Source organism: Mobula birostris, chromosome 3 (assembly GCF_030028105.1).
Source record: "Mobula birostris isolate sMobBir1 chromosome 3, sMobBir1.hap1, whole genome shotgun sequence".
In the NCBI taxonomy this organism is placed as follows: domain Eukaryota; kingdom Metazoa; phylum Chordata; class Chondrichthyes; order Myliobatiformes; family Myliobatidae; genus Mobula; species Mobula birostris.
This window is the reverse complement of record NC_092372.1, coordinates 59,240,355-59,261,258: the sequence shown is the minus strand read 5'-3', so window position 1 is coordinate 59,261,258 and position 20,904 is coordinate 59,240,355. Positions and strand designations below refer to the sequence as shown.

The following is a 20,904-nucleotide window of genomic DNA, read 5'->3' as shown; positions in this document are numbered from 1 at the left end:
ACCAAAATGTATCAAGCACCACAAGGGGAAATAAAACCTTAGATCTTGTCTACACAAATGTGGCTGACACTTACAAAGCCACTACTCTCCCCAACCGGGGACAGTTCGACCATCTTTCATTGTTTCTGATTCACAAGTATAGCCCGGTCATTAAACGTGTGAAACCCACAATGAAGACTATTAAGATCTGGCTGGAGGGGGCTGACTCTGCTCTTCAGCACCAATTCCAGCACACAGACTGGAGTGTGTTTACTGCCCATGCCACCACAGACTCTCAGACTAACATTGACTTATATACCAACTCTGCCCTTGAGCACATCAAGAAGTGTGTAGATACAGTAATATTACAAAAACAAATAAAAGTTTTCCACAATCAGAAACCATGGATGAACAGAGAAGTTCACCTCCTGCTCAAAGCCAGAGATTCAGCCTTCAGTTCTGGAGACCAGAAGGCTTACAGCTCAGCCAGGGCCAAGCTGAAGAGGGGAAATCTCTCAGGCTAAACGCATATATAAACAGAGAATTGAGGAGCATTTCAACTCCTTGGACCCCTAGCTCATGTGGCATGGCATACAGGTCATTAAGCCACCTAGTACTGTGTCGCCTACCTGCTCCGCTTCCCTCCCTGATGAGCTCAATTACTTCTAAGCTCGCTTTGACCGAGAGAACAAGGAGGTCACCCTCAAAGCGGATCTCCCACCTGGTGAACTGCCTCTCTCACTTTCCACCTCTGATGTTTGCGCCACCCTGAGCAGGGTGAATGTTTGGAAGGCAGCTGGTCCAGGTGGAATACTTGGCCCTGTGTTCAGAGTCTGTGCAGGGCAGTTGGCCGGGGTCTTCATGGACATTTTTAATCTGTCCCTGGCCCAGGCGGTTATCCCCACAAGCTTCAAGATCGCCACCATCATGCCAGTGCCGAAGCATTCCACTGCCATGAGCCTGAATGACTTCCGCCCAGTTGCACTCAGCCCCATCACTGCAAAGTGGTTTGAGAGACTGGTTCTATCCCATCTGAAATCCTGTCTGCTCACTACCCTGGACCCCCATCAATTTGCCTATTGCACCAACAGGTCAACAGAGGACGCCATCTCCATGGCACTTCACTCTGCCCTGACCCACCTGGACAGCCCCAACTCTTACGTCAGAGTGCTGTTCATTGACTTTAGTTCGGCATTCAATACTGTGATCCCCTCCAAGCTAATCGCCAAACTTCGCCAGCTTGGTATCAGCTCATCCCTCTGCAGTTGGACCTTGGACTTTCTAACTAACAGACCCCAATCAGTTAAGTTAAACAACCTCTCCTCCTCCACTCTCACCCTGAACACCGGCGTGCCTCAAGGCTGTGTGCTGAACCCTCTTCTGTACTCCCTTTTCACCTATGACTGCGTTCCTGTACATGGTTCTAACTCCATAATCAAGCTCGCAGACGACACTACGGTGGTTGGCCTGATCAGAGGGGATGACAAGACAGCCTACAGGGACAAGGTCCAGCACCTGGCCGCATGGTGTGCCAACAACAACCTGGCCCTTAACACCCAGAAGACCAAGGAGATCATTGTCTACTTCAGGCATGCTAGGAGCCACATTCACGTCCCCATCTACATTAACGGAACTGTAGTGGAGCGTGTACCAAGCTTCAAATTCCTTGGTGTCCACATTTCCGAGGATCTCACCTGGTCCCTGAACTCCTTCATCCTGATCAAAAAGGCACAACAACACTTTTATTTCCTGCAGAGCATCAAGAAAGCTCACCTCTGTCCCAGGACACTGACGGACTTTTACCGCTGTACCATTGAGAGCATACTCACCAACTGCATCTCAGTGTGGTATGACAATTGTCCCGTATCCGACTGCAAAGGACTCCAGCGTGTGGTGAAAACTGTCCAGCAGATTATTGGTACCCAATTGCCCACCATTGAGAATATCTACCATAAACGCTGCCTGGGCAGGGCAAAAAGCATTATCAAGGATGCATCTCACCCTAACCATGGACTTTTTTACTCTCCTCCCATCTGGTAGGCGCTACAGGAGCCTCCGCTCCCGCACCAGCAGGCACAGGAAGAGCTTCTTCCCTGAGGCTGTGACCCTGCTGAACCTCACATCACAGCGCTAAGCAGTACTGCACCCATATTGTACTGTCTCAGTACTTTTATATTTGTGTGCTGTAGCACTTACTTTTTATTCAGTTATTTTGTAAATAACACTATTCTTTGCATTTCTGGTTAGATGTTAACTGCATTTCATTGGGTTTGTATCTGTACTTGACACAATGACAATAAAGTTGAATCTAATCTAATCTCAAAATAAGTAGATTAAAACTTTTGAAAATAAAGTCACAGCCAGTAAAAAGTTTCAGGAAACAAGTTACTTACTAGCTTTAAGGTCAAATCACTCAGAATGTTTTTAAAAAACTGTGCAACAACCTGGACAAGGAACACACCAATCTCTTGCTACATACAGAAATCTGGTGGCTTAATAGTGGAAGAGTTCTCAACAGGGTGCTTGTGCTTAAAGGCGAATTGCAGGAGTACTTCAAGAAAACAGTAGGGCAGATTTTGCTGAGTGCTTGAAGATGAAGAACGGCTGCAGAAACTAGCCTACTTAACGGATATTTTTCATCATATGAACCAGTTGCACAAGTCTCTGCAAGGCCCTGGAGAAACTATTTTGACTTTAAGGTGACAAGATTCTTGGATTTAAAAGGAAACTGAATCTGTGGAAAAATCATGTTGCAAAAAGAAATCTTGAAATGTTTCCACTTCTGCTTGAGTTTGAGAGTGAGGAAGGATATCAGAAAGTTTCTTATTGAAAACCACCTAGAAGAACTGCAGAACAAAATTGAAGAGTATTTTACCTCGCTTTCAACACAAGTGTATGACTAGATGATGGATCTTTTCTCTGAATCTTCTGCTGAGCCTGAGAACTTGACTTTGAGAGAAGAGGAAGAATTTTGTAAGCTGCCCTCTGATCACGCACTCAGGATGAGATTTACTGACTTGCCCCTGGATAAGTTCAGGATCTCTGTGAAAGCTGAATATCCTGCCATTCATAGGAATTCAATGAATATTTTGCTGCACTTTTCTTGTTTAACAAGCATCAAGAGCAAGGATCGAAATAGTCTCATTTCAGATGAAGGTGAAATCCACGTGTGCTTGTCGCAAGTTCGACCCAGAATTGAGAAATTTATTATGTTTGCCTTATGAGTTTTTTTTTAAATTTATGAAATGGAAAGAAAGAGATCTATAAGTAACCAAGCTTAACTATCTGTTTTTTCTTCAAGAAAGGTTGACTAAAAATCCATCCTCTACTCAAAAGAGCATTGACAATTATTTTTGATTATTGTATCTACAACTTACTGATCACACTAATGTAATGTAAGTTGTACATATACCAATTTTTATGGAGGGGTTCCCTGAGACCTGAAAATTATTTCAAGGGTTCCTCTGGGGCAAAACAGTCGAGAAAGGCTGGTCTAATCAAACAGACACAAGCATACAGGCACATAGTTCACTGAAAACGGCATCACAGGGAGACAGTGGTGAAACAGGCATTTAGCACACTGGCCTTCATCATTCCACTTACTGAGTACAGGAGTTGAGACATTATTTTTCATGATTGCATAAGTTACTGGTGTGCTTGCACTTGCAGAACTGCATACAGTTTTTATAACCCTGTCATAGGAAGGATGTGATTAAACTACAAATGTGCAGAAAACATTTAAATGGATGTTGCCAGGACCAGGCCACCCCGCCAGCCACCATTTAGAGGGAGAGCTTGATCAAGCTGTCCTGATTACCTGGAACATAGATGAATGAGGGGCAACTTTATAGAAATGTTTAAAATTATGAGAGACATAGGCGAGTCCAAATCAAGGGGGTATAGATATTTAGGATGAGAGGGGAAAGATTCAAAAGGGGACTAGAGCAGCAACTAGTTCACTACGAGCATATGGAACAAGCCCTTATCATTATCTTACCATTATAATCGCCATTCTCAGCAAACACTCAACTCACTACAACTCCATCATGCAATGGAAGGATTAAGAGACAAAAAGGAACAGGAAGACTCTGGACCAAACACAGAGAAATCATTAATAAAAGCATGGCCGGTCAATAAGGTTATTAAAAGGGTTCACATAATGTTTTCTTTCATTAGTTGAGCTATAAAATAAGAGTAGGGAGGGTATTCTAGATTGAATTGACTTCTTACATCCTTCACATACGAGTAAAAATCTTTATGTTACGTCTCCATCTAAATGTGCAATCATAGTAATTTATAATAATTTATAAGAAATAGAACAGTCAGTGTAATATAGAGTACACTCAAATCAGTGAGTTCATCAGTCTGATGGCCTGGTGGAAGAAGCTGTCCCAGGGCCTATTTGTCCTGGCTTTTATGCTGTAGTACCCCTTCCCAGATGGTAGCAGCTGGAATAGATTGCGGTTGGGGTGACTCGGGTCCTGCGATTAAGGGAGGTACAGTTCCCATACCAGGCAGTGATGCAGTCAGTCAGGATGCTCTCAATTGTGCCCCTGTAGAAAGTTCGGCTGGTGGCACAGTGAGATCAGCGCCAGGCTCGAGAACGGAGGTTCCCGAGTTCAATGCAGTGACAGACCGCCCCCGTGTACGCTCCCCATCTGTGCCGGGCTGATGTCCAGTTCGCAACTCGGCCTTGTAAAATAATACTGCGAAGTGTCTGTGCGAGGAGTGGCGCCCTGCACAGCCTTTCAAATTGCGCCTTGTAAGGCATGAAAATGCCCGACACTGGCCTCTCTGGTCTGAGTCGATGTCATCATCATCATCATCATACCAAACTTCCTCAACCGTCTGAGGTGAAAGAGGCACTGTTGTGTTTTTTCCACCACACAGCTGGTGTGTACAAACCCTATGAGGTCCTCGGTGATGTGGGTGCCGCGGAACTTAAAGCTGTTTACCCTCTCAACCCCAGATCCATTGATGTCAATGGGGGCTAGCCCGTCTCCATTTCTCCTATAATCCACAACCAACTCCTTTGTTTTTGCAACATTGGGGGAGAGGTTGTTTTCTTGACATCACTGTGTCAGAGAGATGACTTCTTCCCTGTCGATCACCTCTTATTGCTTGAGATAAGGCCAATCAATGTAGTGTTTTCAGCAAATTTAATTAGCAGATTGGAGCTGTGGGTGGCGATACAGTCATGGGTATACAGGGAGTAAAGGAGAGGACTCAGTACACAGCCCTGAGGGGCTCTGTATTCAGAGTCAGAGGGTTGAGGTGAGGGAGCCCACTCTTACAATCTGCTGGCGATCTGACAGGAAGTCCAGGATCCAGCTGCACAAGGCAGGGTGAAGGCTGAGGTCTCTGAGCTGCTTGTCGAGCCTGGATGGAATTATGATGTTGAATGCTGAGCTGTCGTCAAAGAACAGCATTCTCACATAAGCATCCTTCCTCTCCAGATGTGCAAGGACGGTGTGTAGAGCTGTGGCTATTGCGTCATTTGTCAATCAATTGTGTCGGTAGGCAAACTGTAGGGGGTCCAGTTTGGGTGTTAGCAAGCTGCAGATGTAATCTTTGACCAGCCTCTTAAAGCATTTGCTTATTAATGAGCTGAGTGCAACAGGACACCAGTCGTTCAGGTATGTTACCTTGGCCCTTTTTGGTACAAGGACAATGATGTACAATTTGAAGCAGGAGGGCACTTTACACTGGGAGAGATTAAAAATGTCAGTAAACACACCTGCCAGTTGTGCTGCGTACATCCTGAGTACTCGCCTCGGAAGCTGTCCAGTCCCGCAGCCTTGCCACCGTCCACTCGTTAGAAACATCTGTGTACCTCAGCCTCAGAGATGACCAGGTTGCAGGTTGTAGTGGTGGCTTTCCTCGGAGGCTCAGAGTTAGTGACATCCCCTCTCAATTTAAGCAGCATGAGCTAGCCAGATAGACAGAAGTGCATCTAGCTGTGTCTTGCCGATCTCACCAACTAAAGCGTCAAGGAAGATTGAAATTTGCGAGGATGAGAGTGGAAGGTGAGCGGGTGTTGAGCGCCGTATGACGGGGCCACTCTCTCTCACGCGCACGCACTTGCTACTGCCAGAGAAAGGAGTCTACCTGTAAACAGTGTCTCCCTTCCTCTCACTCTCTGCTGTTGAAACATGGGTCTTAGGCAAAGTTTTATCAACATGGTTTGTGGACTGGACTCTGGTTCATGTTGCGATGATTTCTGGTTGCTGCTTTTCATTGCTGTTTTGAGCAACATTGATCGGGGTGGATACCTGCGATCAGCAAACATCACAGCGCTTGACTGGACTGAATTGAGCTGAGATGATGCTGGACATTCCTGTACTGTTTTCATTTACTTTGTGGTTGATGTTTTATATTCTGTGTTTTGTTCTTTTTTTGCCATTTGCTCTCTTTTTTGTGCTGTAGAGGTTTAGTGTTTTTCTTTGAATGAGTTTCATGGTTTTCTTTGTTTTGTGGGTCAGTGGGAAGATGAATCTCAGGGTTGTACACTGCATACATACTTTGATAATAAATGTACTTTGAATCTTGATTCTTTGAAATTATAATCCCAATAGGTTGGCCATTAAAGAAAAGTCATTGTTGAGGCCAAGGCCTTAAATGAAGTAGAAGCTTTGAAGGTGAAGATATCAGATAGCCAACAACTAATACCTACCCCAAAGATCAAATGAACAAAGACAGTGGAAATGATATATCACTATTTAATTTCATAGTTCCAGCCACAAGCTCAGATACCGACATCAAGAATAATTTAGAGCAAATTCTAATTATGAAGTATGTGCACTGCAGGGGGAAAGATAAAGGAAGTGCCAATATACCAGTGGGTAAAATCACACATTGGTGGTACTCCGAGGAATTCAAAATGACAACTTTTAAGGGCCAAAGGTATGCACACCAAAATACTGGGTAGTCTGTAATGAGTTCAAGAAAGCCCAAGTTCAGAATTAGGCAACATTGAAAACACTAGAATCAACAATTTTAAAAAAGGCTTGGAACTTCAGCTTTCAAGAATTAAATGGATGGTCACTTCTGACAACTATGAATTCAGTAGTATGGCTTTCTCTTTCCACTATATCTGATGATGCAATCAAGCACTGATTTTTCAAGCATACAAGCCTTGCTATCATGGAAGCTCAGGATGCTGCCATTACAAGTTTTGAGACCTGTTTGCAAAAGGGCTTCATACAATCACAGTACCCCTTAAATTTATTTTGCAACTGTCTGTTCTCCAAAGATTAATTTGTGACTGAAAGGCTATTACCAACTGTGCTCCACTGGGCACAATATTGCAAGAAGTTGGAATATATACAGTGGATTCTGGTTAATTAAGCTATCAGTTATCAGGGCAGCCACTTATTTAGAATAGATACAGCACAATATAGGCCCTTCGACCCACAAAGCTGTGCCGAACATGTCCTTACCTTAGAAATTACCTAGGGTTACCCATAGCCCTCTACTTTTCTAAGCTCCATGTACCTGCCCAGGAGTCTCTTAAAAGACCTTATCGTATCCACCTCCACCACCGTCGCCGGCAGCCCACTTCATGCACTCACCACTCTCTGCGTTAAAAAAAACTTACCCCGACATCTCCCCTATACTGCTTCAAATCACCTTAAAACGGTGCCCTCTCGTGCTAGCCATTTCAGCCCTGGGAAAAAGCAGCTAACTATCCACGCAATCAATGCCTCTCATCATCTTGTATACTTCTATCAGGTCACCTCCCATCCACAGTCGCTCCAAGGAGAAAAGGCTGAGTTCATTCAAGCTAAGGCATGCCCCCCAATCCAGACAACATTCTTGTAAATTTCCTCTGCACCCTTTCTATGGTTTCCACACCCATTCTGTAGTGAGGTGACAGGAATTGAGCACAGTACTCCAAGTGGGGTCTGACCAGGGTCCTAGATAGCTGCAACATTACCTCTCGGCTCCTAAACTCAGTCCCACGGTTGATGAAGGCCAATGCAGCATATACTCTCTTAACCACAGAGTCAACCTGCGCTGCAGCTTTGAGTGTCCTATGGACTTGGACCCCAAGATCCCTCTGATCCTCCACACTGTCAAGAGTCTAACCATTAATACTATATTCTGCCATCATACTTGACCTACCAAAAGGAACCACCTCACAATTATCTGGAACAACTCTTAAAAAGCGAAAACTAATTGAGAAAATAGCTGGGATTTCCTTCATTTATTTGGGACACCATGCCGTTTAATTGGACAGGAGACCATTGCCAAACAATTTCCAACTGTTCAGTTGCATGCACTTGCACAATTGTTAGACTCTACATCAGGCTTAGAGCAAACAGTTTTTAAAATTGCTTCAGTTGTGTGTTTGTGTTTAAAAAACAGTGAATTTTGTCACTGATAGTTGGCAAAAAATAAATAGCAAGACAATTTGGAACAGTTTTACTCACTGTAGTTTCAAGCATTCAGGTTTGGAGATGCAAGAAATGGCCGGGAGTAAAACTGAAATGATTTAGCTACTTCAGCAAATTAAGAACTATGAAGAACTTGAAGGTATCAACAATCATCTTTAATGTTACAATAAAAATGAAATTTTGGAGAATGCAATTGTCGAAAGCATTGTATAAAAGGTAATCCATTATTATCTACATGCGGTATCTGCGCTGATTTTGTTCATTTACAGTCAAAAGGACATGGTAGTGTACACTGGATGAATTCCTCTGTTGATAACTATTAGGAACTAATACAGGTTTATAGTACTATAGTGTATTGAGAGTGTTCAAATTTGATAATTTAAATACATAATTAGTGTTTTATACCTTTTAATTAATCCCATGAAACTGCAACTAATTAGGGGCAGCTGCTTAATTAGGCCAAAATGTACTGGTCCTAATATGTCCCAATTAACTGGAGTCCACTGCATTAACAATCTGGACCTAAATACAGAAAGCATGATAACGTAGCTCGTATTGAAACAAAAATTGGTTATGTGACTGGCATGGAAAATAGGACCATGAATTTGTCACTGGAATCCAGGGTAGCACATCTGACACTGTCACAATATACTGAATGGCTTTTTTAATGTAGTAAATTTTCCATAATTCTCAGTTGTATTAACATACAAATCAAGCACCAAATTCAAATTATATTCACGCAATTTAAACTTTCTTAAGACAAATATATCATTAATCCAACGTAACGAAACAACCTTTGCTACTTCATAAAAAGGCTTTCTTTTGGGACCAAGCCAATAGATCAGGTCTTTTTTTTTAAAAAAAAGTGTTCATGTAGGTGTAACTGACAACAGCAGCATTTTCCATCCCCAATTTGAAATGAAAAGACAGTAAAAGGCAACCAGCACATTGTCAGGCCTAGAGACAACATAGATCAGACTAATGAAAGGTGTAAGCAACACACACAAAATGCTGGAGCAATTCACCAGGACCTGATGAAGGGTGTCAGCCTGAAACGTCAGCTGTACTCTTTTCCACAGATGCTGCATAGCCTGCTGAGTTTCTCCAGCATTTTGTGTGTGTTGTATAGATTTCCAGCATCTGCAGATTTTCTCTTGTTTGACAATGAAAGATGTACTTTTTAAAAAATGTAACAGATATATTTTACAACAATCAGCTTAGGAATTCTGTGGCCATTGATACTAAACATAGTGTAAAAAGATCCATATTTAATTACTTGAATTTAAAGCCCTAGCTACCATGGTGATTTCCGAATTCTTGATAAATTGCACTAAACTCATTAGTCACAGCACGACCGTACCACCATATGAAAATTTCTGCAGTCCCTCTGATCTATTTCAATGCATAACAGTGGTCACTATTTTTTTTAAAACCAAATTGCAGATCTTCAAGGAGGAGCCCAGACATTCTCTGCTTATATTTATACAGTAGCCCTCTAACACAAACCTATCTTGTATAAGCTGCATGAAATATTCTTTTCAAATTTAGTTTTTCAAGAGAGAGAAAAAACTTCACATGTAATTTTGGCTGCTTTCAACCCACAATTCCATGCATATACTCTTTCATTGCAATGCGGTACAACTTTTGTTGATACAAACCTGCATCTAAAACTGTGCAACTGATTTGAGTCCAATCGTACATCATACATTAAGTCATACATCACAGAAGAAAATCCTTTCAGCCCACTGTGTCCATTCTAGCCATTAAGTAACTTTCTATACTAATCCCATTTTTCATTATTCAGCCCATATCCTTCAATATTATGGTGTTTCACTAAGTGTAGTACTTCACTGATCACAGATTTCCAATGCAAAACTAAACCTTCACCACCAACCTACCACCAAGCCAATTTCAGATCCAATGTGCCAAATTTCATTTTGAACCAGTCTCCCACTTGGGACCTTGTTGATACTCTTACATTGGTGACATTGTCTACACTTCAGAATATAATTTAAATGGCAAGACTCTCATAATATAAATGATAAGACTCTTGACACTGTGGAGGACCCAAGAGATCTGAGATTAACCAATTTCCCCCGGGATCAATAAAGTATGACTATGACTAGATCGCAACACAGGAGGTCCTGCCCTTTAACTTAACACTTAACTCCCTATGCAGAACCTCATCACTTGTCCTACCCATGTCATGGTACCTACATGGACCACAACTTCTGGTTGTTCACCCTCCCACCCTCAGCCAGAATTCTGAGGACTCAATCTGAGATATCCCGGACCCCGGCAACCAGGAGGCAATATATCATCCGAGAATCTCATTCTTGCCCCTTCAGGATCCTGAAAATCTTTCTAGAAACCATGGAAATATAGGGAAGACTAGTGGCAGTGACAGGTTCCTCCTCGTTGTTAGGTTTTCTGGTTTTCCTGTTGGCCCTTTTAAGGGCCCCTATTGATTCCTTCACCATGTAGCCATTCTGTAGGAAAGTGGTCATGGAACTGTTGGAGTTCCTGGAATCCATGAGGCCACACTACTTAAGTATCATCAACCTATCTGAAGCAGCATCTGAGATGCAAGGGCAATGAACTCAGAACCCTCTCCTCAAAGTCCTCCACATAGAAATCAGCAATAGCCGTCGACAAGGACGATCCAATGGACATTTTGTCCATTTGTTCATAGTAGTTCCCCTTATAGAGGAAATACATTGATGTAAGGGTGTGTTCAAAAAGGTCAATAGTACCCTTACCAAATCTTGACTGCAGTAGGACCAAGCTGTCCTTAATGTGAACTCTCTTGAACAGAAACGCTATGTTGAAACTGACCATTATGTCCTCAGGGTCAGCCAGATGTTGGTTATTGTTTGTACGAAGTCGGTCAAATTCATTATGTGATGCTCAAAACCCCAAAGGGAGACAACATGGTCATTAAATGCTTATGCATTTAAATTGTTAAATCATAGCTTATGTGGGTCAAAGATGACCTGGGACTCAGGATAGCTGGTGTTTCCAGAATTCCCTGTGAATGTAGAGCAGCATACGTTAGCCAGATGAGATGCACGGTGAAAACCAGCATCAAGGAGCACAGGAGGTGTATCCGTTTGGGTTACTCAGAGAAATCAGCAGAAGCAGAATATTGAATTCACAATGGCCATAGAAACTACTGTGCTGTGCCAATGGCTTTTGGGACCGCCTGGTGAAGGAATCCAGTGAAATAAAACTAGAGGAAAATAATGTCAACAAAGACGAAGGTCTCACTAGACTGGAATTCAATTGTAAACAAGGTGGAACAGCGGAAACCTGATTAGATGAGGACTAACCAATCAGGAGGGTTGGACAATGGGGGTACAAACACCACCAGACTAGACATGCCCAGGCATCATCACCGATGAAGATGGCAGAGTTTGTCATCAAAACATTGGTTAAAATCCACATCTGTACCTGGCTGGAAGACAGAAGAATTTAAATAAATAAAATCTTGGTGACTTATACTATTTTGTGTGGTTTATTTCTGCTATAAACTAGGTTTAATTTACTTTGTTGTGCTTGTACATGTACAGAGTCTTTCTTTTTGTTAGAGTTAAAATGGCGACTTTGTTATTTTAATCTGGAGAATGCGGCTTTGTTGTGTTAAATGCTGAAGAGAGTTTGCGCTAGCAGTTTGTTTTACTTTAAAGTGAGATAGCAGGGTTCTATTAACCAATGGGTGGTTATGTATTGTTTTGTTTTCGGATACCATGCTGTATAATATGACTGTGGACGGGGTTTTGGCGGGGAGTCGGAGGAGAGACGAGGAGGACGGTGGACGTGCGGGGGTTTTTGACGGGGAGTCAGAGGAGAGACGGGGAGGACGGTGGACGTACGGGGGTTTTTGGTGGGGAGTCGGAGGAGAGACGGGGAGAACGGTGGACGGGGTTTTTGGCGGGAGTCGGAGGAGAGACGGAGAATCGGAGGGGGGACAGGGTTTTGACGGGGAGTCGGAGGGGGGACAGGGTTTTGACTGGGAGTCGGAGGAGAGACGAGGAGGATGGTGGACGTGCGGGGGTTTTTGACGGGGAGTCAGAGGAGAGACAGGGAGGACGGTGGACGTGTGGGGGTTTTTGGTGGGGAGTCGGAGGAGAGATGGGGAGGACGGTGGACGGGGTTTTTGGCGGGAGTCGGAGGAGAGACGGGAAGGACAGGGGTTTTGGCGGGGGGGTCGGAGGAGAGACGAGGAGGACGGTGGATTTTGGCGGTGAGTCGGAGGAGAGGCGAGGAGGACGGGGGTTTGAGCGGGGAATCGGAGGAGAGACGGGAAGGACGGTGGATGGAGGAGAGACGGGGAGGACGGCGGACGGGGTTTTTGGCAGGGGGTCGGAGGAGAGGCGGGGGACGGTGGACTGGTTTTTGACGAGGAGTCGGGGGAGAGATGGGGAGGACGCGGACATGCGGGGGCTTTTGACAGGGAGTCGGAGGAGAGAGGGAGGACGGCGGATGTGCAGGGGTTTTTGACGGGGAGTCAGAGGAGAGACGGGGAGGACGGCAGACATGCGGGGTTTTTGGCGGGGAGTCAGAGAGGACGGTGGACGGGGTTTTTGGGGGTAGTCGGAGGAGAGACGAGGAGGACGGTGGACGGGGTTTTTGACGGGGAGTCGGAGGAGAGACGAGGAGGACGGTGGACGGGGTTTTTGGGGGGAGTCAGAGGAGAAACGGGGAGGACGGTGGACAGGGTGTCGGAGGAGAGACGGGGAGGGCGGTGGACGGGGTTTTTGGCGGGGAGTCGGAGGAGAGATGGGGAGGACGGTGGACGGGGTTTTTGGGGGGAGTCGGAGAGATGAGGAGGACGGTGGACGAGGTTTTTGACGGGGAGTCGGAGGAGAGACGAGGAGAATGGTGGACAGGGCTTTTGGGGGGAGTCGGAGGAGAGACGGGGAGGAAGGTGGACGTGCGGGGGTTTTGGGGGGAGTCGGAGGAGAGATGGGGAGTCGGAGGAGAGATGAGGAGGACGGTGGACGGGGTTTTTGACGGGGAGTCGGAGGAGAGATGGGGAGGACGGTGGAGAGACGGGGAGGACGGTGGACGGGGGTTTTGACGGGGTGTCGGGGGAGAGACGAGGAGGACGGTGGAGAGACGAGGAGGTTTTTGGTGGGGAGTCGGAGGAGAGACGGGGAGGACCGCGGACGTGCGGGGGTTTTTGACGGGGAGTCAGAGGAGAGACGGGGAGGACGGTGGACGTGTGGGGGTTTTTGGTGGGGAATCGGAGGAGAGACGGGGAGGACGGTGGACGGAGTTTTTGGCGGGAGTTGGAGGAGAGACGGGAAGGACAGGGGTTTTGGCGGGGGGTCGGAGGAGAGACGAGGAGGACGGTGGATTTTGACGGTGAGTCGGAGGAGAGGCGAGGAGGACGGGGGTTTTGGCGGGGAATCGGAGGAGAGACGGGATGGACGGTGGATGGAGGAGAGATGGGGAGGACGGCGGACGGGGTTTTTGGCAGGGGGTCGGAGGAGAGGCAGGGGGGACGGTGGACGGGTTTTTGACGGGGAGTCGGGGGAGAGATGGGGAGGACGCGGACATGCGGGGGTTTTTGACAGGGAGTCAGAGGAGAGACAGGGAGGACGGCTGACATGCGGGGTTTTTGGCGGGGAGTCAGAGGAGAGACAGGGAGGACGGTGGACGGGGTTTTTGGGGGTAGTCGGAGGAGAGACGAGGAGGACGGTGGACGGGGTTTTTGACGGGGAGTCGGACGAGAGACGAGGAGGACGGTGGACGGGGCTTTTGGGAGAGTCAGAGGAGAAACGGGGAGGACGGTGGACGGGGTGTCGGAGAAGAGACGGGGAGGACGGTGGACGGGGTTTTTGGCGGGGAGTCGGAGGAGAGATGGGGAGGACGGTGGACGGGGTTTTTGGGGGGAGTCAGAGAGACGAGGAGGACGGTGGACGAGGTTTTTCACGGGGAGTCGGAGGAGAGACGAGGAGAATGGTGGACGGGGCTTTTGGGGGGAGTCGGAGGAGAGACGGGGAGTCGGAGGAGAGGCAGGGAGGACGGTGGACGTGCGGGGGTTTTGGGGGGAGTCGGAGGAGAGATGAGGAGGACGGTGGAGAGACAGGGAGGATGGTGGACGGGGGTTTTGACGGGGTGTCAGGGGAGAGACGAGGAGGACGGTGGACGTGCGGGGGTTTTTGGTGGGGAGTCGGGGAGGACCGCTGACGTGCTGGGGTTTTTGACGGGGAGTCGGAGGAGAGACGGGGAGGACAGTGGACGTGCGGGGGTTTTTGGCAGGGAGTCGGAGGAGAGACGGGGAGGACGGCGGACGTGCGGAAAGGCTCCGGTCGATCACTCCAGGTGGTCCCGAGCCGTGAGTCGACAGGATTTGGGTGGTCGTCAGGAATCGATTGAGCTCAATGGTAGCGCACGAAGAACTTGGACTTTGATAAGTGTTGGCGCCTTTTTTTCATTACTTTCCTCTCTGTATCAAATTCATATTGATGTCATAGAATTAGTAATTTTTATAAAGTGTATTTGTTAAAATTTACTGGGTGTGCTGGCTGATGATTGATGTTTGGGATTGAATCGGGCGGCGACCGACCCTGTGGGGAGTGTTGAGGCAGGTGCTGGGTGGGATTTCCCCTAGACATACACGAGCCAATATAACGGAACATTACACACACTTACTACCACATCTCCTGACATTTGAACCATTAGATTTGATCAACTCAGCCAGCAACATTCCCCCCACCCCCCCAAACCTTCTTATTCCCCATCCTTTCCAGTCCTGATGAAGGTTTTCGTCCCAAAATGTCGACCCTATTCCTTTCCATAGATGCTGCCTGGCCTGCGAGTTCTTTATTGCTAATGCAATCCAAGCCGGGAACCCAGATAAAAAATCTCATATTACTACAAATGCAATCTAATCTGAGTTTTATTAATCAGAAACATGGCTTCAGAACTTTTATACTCAATGCTCCAATCAATAAAGATGAGGACATTACATCCTTTCTTTACCAAGATATCCATTTTTGCTGCCACTTTCAGGGAGCTATGGACTCTATTTTAATGTTCCTAAAGATCTTTCCATTTACTTTATACTTTCCTCTTGTATTTGACCTCCCAACACATCCCTCGTACTTGTTCAGATTAAGATTATTTTGCCATTTCTCCACCCAAATTTACAACTGATCGATAACCTGCTGATATATCCCCTGATAACCTTCCTTGCTAAATCCACCTAAAAGCCTCCACCTTTCTGATCGTTATTAATTCGAGAATTCCCATTGATCCTCTTGTTTTTAGTTTTCTAAACGTTCCATATGCTCCCTTCCCCACCCCTCCTTTATCCGTTATGTTTGCACCCGGCATATACCAACTTCTACTCCTTCCCCTCCTCTTACCTTATCCTGGCTCCATCTCCCTTCCTTTCCAGTCCCCTGTCCACAATGCAACAATCAACTCTATGACCTATATTGCAATGACACCAACCCATCACCACCACCAGCCCCCACCACCACACCTGAAGATTCTAGCCCCCAGAATGCTGAGTTGCCATGCATTTCCATTTTTCAACCACCTGCCTGTGAAAGCAATTTCACATCTGAATGATATGAGGCACCATAACATCAACATAAGACGATTTGATTGCACACTTGAAGATAAACAAATCAGAAACGAATGAGTACAGCAGAAAATAAGAATGCAGCTTTTACATATGAAAATACTTTTTTAACTATAGAGGATCGGGAGGGGGAGCAGGTAAACATTTGACAACTTCTATAATGCACAAGCATTAACACATTCAGACTGCAGTACTTCAAGACATTCCACAATCATCTATAGGCAATAAAAGCCAAACTGACAAAAATAAATTTAAGAATATGATAGCAGTCTACAGGGCTTTGATGTTACATTACAGTGATATTATGTTGGCGTCACTGAGCACACTACAGCACAGAAGCAGGACTTTTGGCCTATCCGGCCCATGCCAAAATATTATTCTGCCTAGTCCCATCGACCAGCACCTGCACCGTAGCCTGCCATACCCCTCCCATCCATGTACTTATCCTAACTTTTCTTAAATGTCACAATCAAACCCACATTCACTAATTACCAATGATGTCTATGCCATCTTTTCTATGAACAAGTACCTGGTGAAACAATTTGAAATTGTAAATACTTCCTTTTCAAAGCCCAATTTTCTCTCTAGAGTATTTGAATTCAGTAAACGCAGTATTGTTAGTTAAAGACCCATCAGTGGTGATGGCAGTGATAAAAACAATGTGCTTAGATTTTGGACGTCATAAAAAGCATACTGGCACTATAAAAATCATAAAAGCCCCTAGGTAAAAACCGGCATTCTAAACTTATAAATATGCACAATGGGGAAAAAATTCCTTGCCCTTCAGGAAGCATTTATGCTTGCTAAGTCACATCAAGTGTCAAAGTGCATTTAGGTTGGAATGACAGTTCGCCCAGTGGCAAATTTATGAATGATGCTGAAGTGATTTGGAAAACAGTTAAACTGTGCCCACTTTACAGAAGCTGCTAGTTTCAAGTTTTTGCCATCCTGCAGGTATCCTATTTTAGGGAAGAACTTGAATACTTACATTCCAGGAAGGAACTCAATTCCAACATCAAGCCATTAAAATGTTTGAGATGCAGTGTGAAGTAAACCAACCACAAACTCAGTTAACATACACATGCATACATGCACTCACCCTGGATTTGCATTTGAAGCAAAACTGTTAGAGCTGTTGGGATTTATGTTTGTAATCATTAAAATGAAGTCCAGTACAAGACACCAAATATTAACTTCTGAATTAAGAGTTGAATACACTTGAGGTGGGGAGTGGGGTAGGTGGGAGGCTGAGAGGCAGGGTGAAAGGGCAATGCATGGCACAGCACAGTGCCAGCAACCTGAGCACTAACACCAGGTGCTCTATGGAGTCTGAACATTTTCTTTATGAACATGTGGTTTTCCCTCAGGTCCTCTAATTTTCTCCGTCAACAATTGGTCCCAGTGAGTAGTTGTAACTGGCCAATTAACAGTTTTCTTACTTAAATCGCCAATACAGCCATGGATGAACCAAGAGGTTCACAGTCTGCAGAGGGCTAGATCTGCAGTATTCGAGACCAATGACTTAGAACTGTACAAGTAGTCCAGGAATGGCCTATGGAAAGCCATCATGAGAGCAAAAAGGCAATCCCATGTGAAGCAGAGACACAATTGGATGCATAACAGCTATGGCAAGGTTTGTAGGAAGTAACAGCCTGCAAGTCCATAAGGCCTTAAGACATTGGAGCAGAAATAGGTCATGCAGCCCATTGAATCTGCTCTGCCACTTGATCATGGCCAATCGATTTCCCTCTCAACCCCAGTCGCCTGCCTTCTCCCCATTTCCTTTAATTAAAACTCTTAATCAACCTCCACTTTAAATACACTCAAGACCGGCCACCACAGCCACCTGTGAGATTCACCACTCCCTGGCTAAAGAAATTGCTCCTCCTCTCCATTCCAAATAGACATCCCTCTATGCCCTTTGGTCCGAGATTCCCCCAATACAAGAAACATCCTTTCCACATTCACTCTATCTAGGCCTTTCAACATTCAATAGGTTTCAATGAGATCCCACCTCATTTTTCTAAATTCCAGCTCCTCATATTATAAGCCTTTCAAAGCCATAATCATTTTCATTAATCTCCTTTGAACTCTGTCCAGTTTCAGCAGAGCCTTTCTTACACAAGGGACCCAAAACTGCTCACAATGCTCCAGTGCCGTCTGACCAAGCCTCAACATTACATCCGTGCTCTTATATTTACTGACATCAACATCTCAAAGGATCTATTTTGGGCCCAACACATTCAAGTGATCATAAAAAAAAACACACACACACAGCACCTCTAGTTCATTTGTTGTCTGGGGAGATTTGGGATGGCATCCAAGACTTGCAAATTTCCATGACAGAGAGCATTCTGACTTGATTACATTACCACCTGGTATGGAAGCCTCAATGCACAGGATCACAAGTCGCTAAAGAGGACGGTAGATTCAGCCAGGACCATCACGAGCACAATCCTTCCCACAATCGAGAACATTTCCAATGAGGTGCCTCAAGGCAGTGGCATCCATCATTCTGTGTACACACATCTATTGATGCTTCTGGACACATCTTCAGTGATGTTCCTGGAATCATCGGGTGTTTCAGGTCTTTCAACATCATACAACCTCCTCCAGGTGACCCAGCCGGGGCTGATCAGACCCCAGCTTGTGTCCAGATGGCTAGCTACTTATGACTCCATAGCTCCCCTCTTTTGAGCCACAGCCATCTTGAGGCTCTCTCTGCCGCATCGGTGGTACTGCGGATGGCTCTCCTCTTCCTCTCTCCCTCAATGCCCAAAATGCTGAAGGCTCTCACTAAGGAACGGGCTACGAATCCCCTACAACCAACCTCCACTGGGAGACACCTCGCTCTCCATCCAGCCTGCTGACAGTTGCTGACCAGTCCTGCATACTTGGAGAGCTTCCTTTCAAAGGCCTCTTCATCCAGGATATGCCCTCTCCACACCACTACCATCGAGGAGGATTATACAGGAGCCCGAAGAACCATTTTAGATAGTTTTGTCCCCTCCACTAACAGATTTCCATGAAAACTACTTGTTATCCCTCCTTCTGGACTATTTTGTACAACATACAGTAATTTCTATATCTTGCACTGTTTTATATTTAATGGGGTCTTTTGAATCTTAGTCTATCTATTACAGTATTATTAGGAACACTTGCTAAACCAGCAAATTGAAGGGTTTCGATTTTAGATACAATATTCAGAACATCATAATGCCCTTTCAACAAAATCGTAATATGAAGGAAAAAAATTGCACTCTGAAGACAAAAAATACTTTAAATAAAAAGAGTACATGAATCAATGAACACAAAAGTCCAAGTTATAAGCAAGAGCCCTCTCTTCCCACTCACAGGCGGAAGGAAGGGAGGAAGGGATGACTACCTTACCCGGTACGAATCTGGCAACCCAGGGTTCGAACCGCTTTAAGTGCGCAAGGGTACCCGAGAGGCAGTCAAGTGCACGACAGACTGAAAGGCACAAAATCAGCCGCAGAAACGAACCATAGAGATAAACACGCGTAGTGCAATGTCTGTAATGAACATGTCCCCTAAGAAGCTACCCGAAGTGCTGAGTATTTCCAGCATTCCCTGCATTCATTTCAGACTTCCAGCGGCTGGAAATGCACTCTCTTTAAAAAAAGATAAATTACTTACTCCACGTGCCTGCCGAACATTCATGCTCCCGATGGTCCAGGTCAGCCCGCACCCGCACCCCCGCCCACACCACTATGTTTGTCCCGCAATGACGCTGACGGGAGAGCCGCATTTACCGTTTGCACCCGGGTTCGGGCGTTCTCCACGAGCTAGCCCCGGGGCTCTGCCCTTTCCAGCCCGCAGCACTCTACACCGACTCCCCGGCTCGGCACCCGCAACCCGGCCTAACGGTACCATCAGCCAGCCGTGATTGACAGCTCCAGCAGCCACTCAGGCAGGCACCCCGTGTCAACATTTAGATTGCAGCGAGAAAGCGTGATCACTGCACCGATCGAATTAAAAACTAAGGGGAAACCGATAATGATTCAAACGAGTGTCAAAAAAAAACTTTTATGCGAACGAAACTCCCTGCAGCTGTATTTTATATTGCAAGATCCGTTGCTTATATAATGCATCTTTGATGTTTTTGGCCATTCAATATTTCCTCCTTAAAATTCGAGACTGTCTTTAACTTTTTAAAATAATACTTTATTATTGCAAGTTACTCTCCAGCCGCGCACACTTTTGGACGTCTGGCTGTAACTTTGCAGGACGCTCGCCGCCAGAGCGCCCCCTGCAGGCGGGGGCTGGGACTCCGGCGCGCGGTGCACCCTGGGAGAGTTCCACTGACCCAGTTCTTTTTGTTGTGATTGAGACACGACGCTCCGCCCACAGGCGGTGCTGGTTGCTGCTGTCGTCTAGGTTTAGTAACGTGGAGCAGAGGGTCAGGCAAATGGTTTGCAGTGGCTGTTTAAATACATTGCTTTTATATATATATATAGGGAAGGCGGGATTTCCTGTATGAATTGTGGTTGAGAGCTCATTATTTTTTGTTATCCTTGAAGAGTGAATGTTGCTAAAAAGCCCAGTGCTGAGAATCGAGCAGCATTATAGGGATTGACCTATATAATTTTTCTTGCGCTGTATTTTGTTTTGCAGAAGTTTGTTTGTGGAGTTTGGTGTGGGTAGCATCCAATCCTCCGCCTCACAACATCGTTAAATTGCGCCTGATGAAAGGTCTCGACCCGAAACATCGACTGTTTACTCTTTTCCATAGATGCTGCCTGGCCTGCTGAGTTCCTCCAGCATTTTGTCTGCATTACTTCGATTTTCAGCATCTGCAGATTTTTTCTTGTTTAGTAAATTGTGTCTTGTGGATTGGTTGAATTATTAAATTATTGTAAGGTTATAATGTCAATGCTGCCCATGCTGAAAATCTAGAATTAAAATCAGAAA

The 20,904-nt window shown here is 45.6% G+C and overlaps 1 protein-coding gene across 3 annotated transcripts in view; it reads right to left on the bottom strand.

Annotated features, from left to right (window-relative positions):
• Positions 1-19,858, bottom strand: part of clocka (clock circadian regulator a) — a 130,967-nt gene extending 111,109 nt beyond the window's left edge. For all 3 annotated transcript variants that reach the window (XM_072252689.1, XM_072252691.1, XM_072252690.1), the window contains exon 1: positions 19,746-19,858. The gene's annotated coding sequence lies outside the window, so the exon portion shown is untranslated. The remainder of the gene's footprint in view (positions 1-19,745) is intronic.
• Between the last annotated feature and the right edge of the window lie 1,046 nt (positions 19,859-20,904).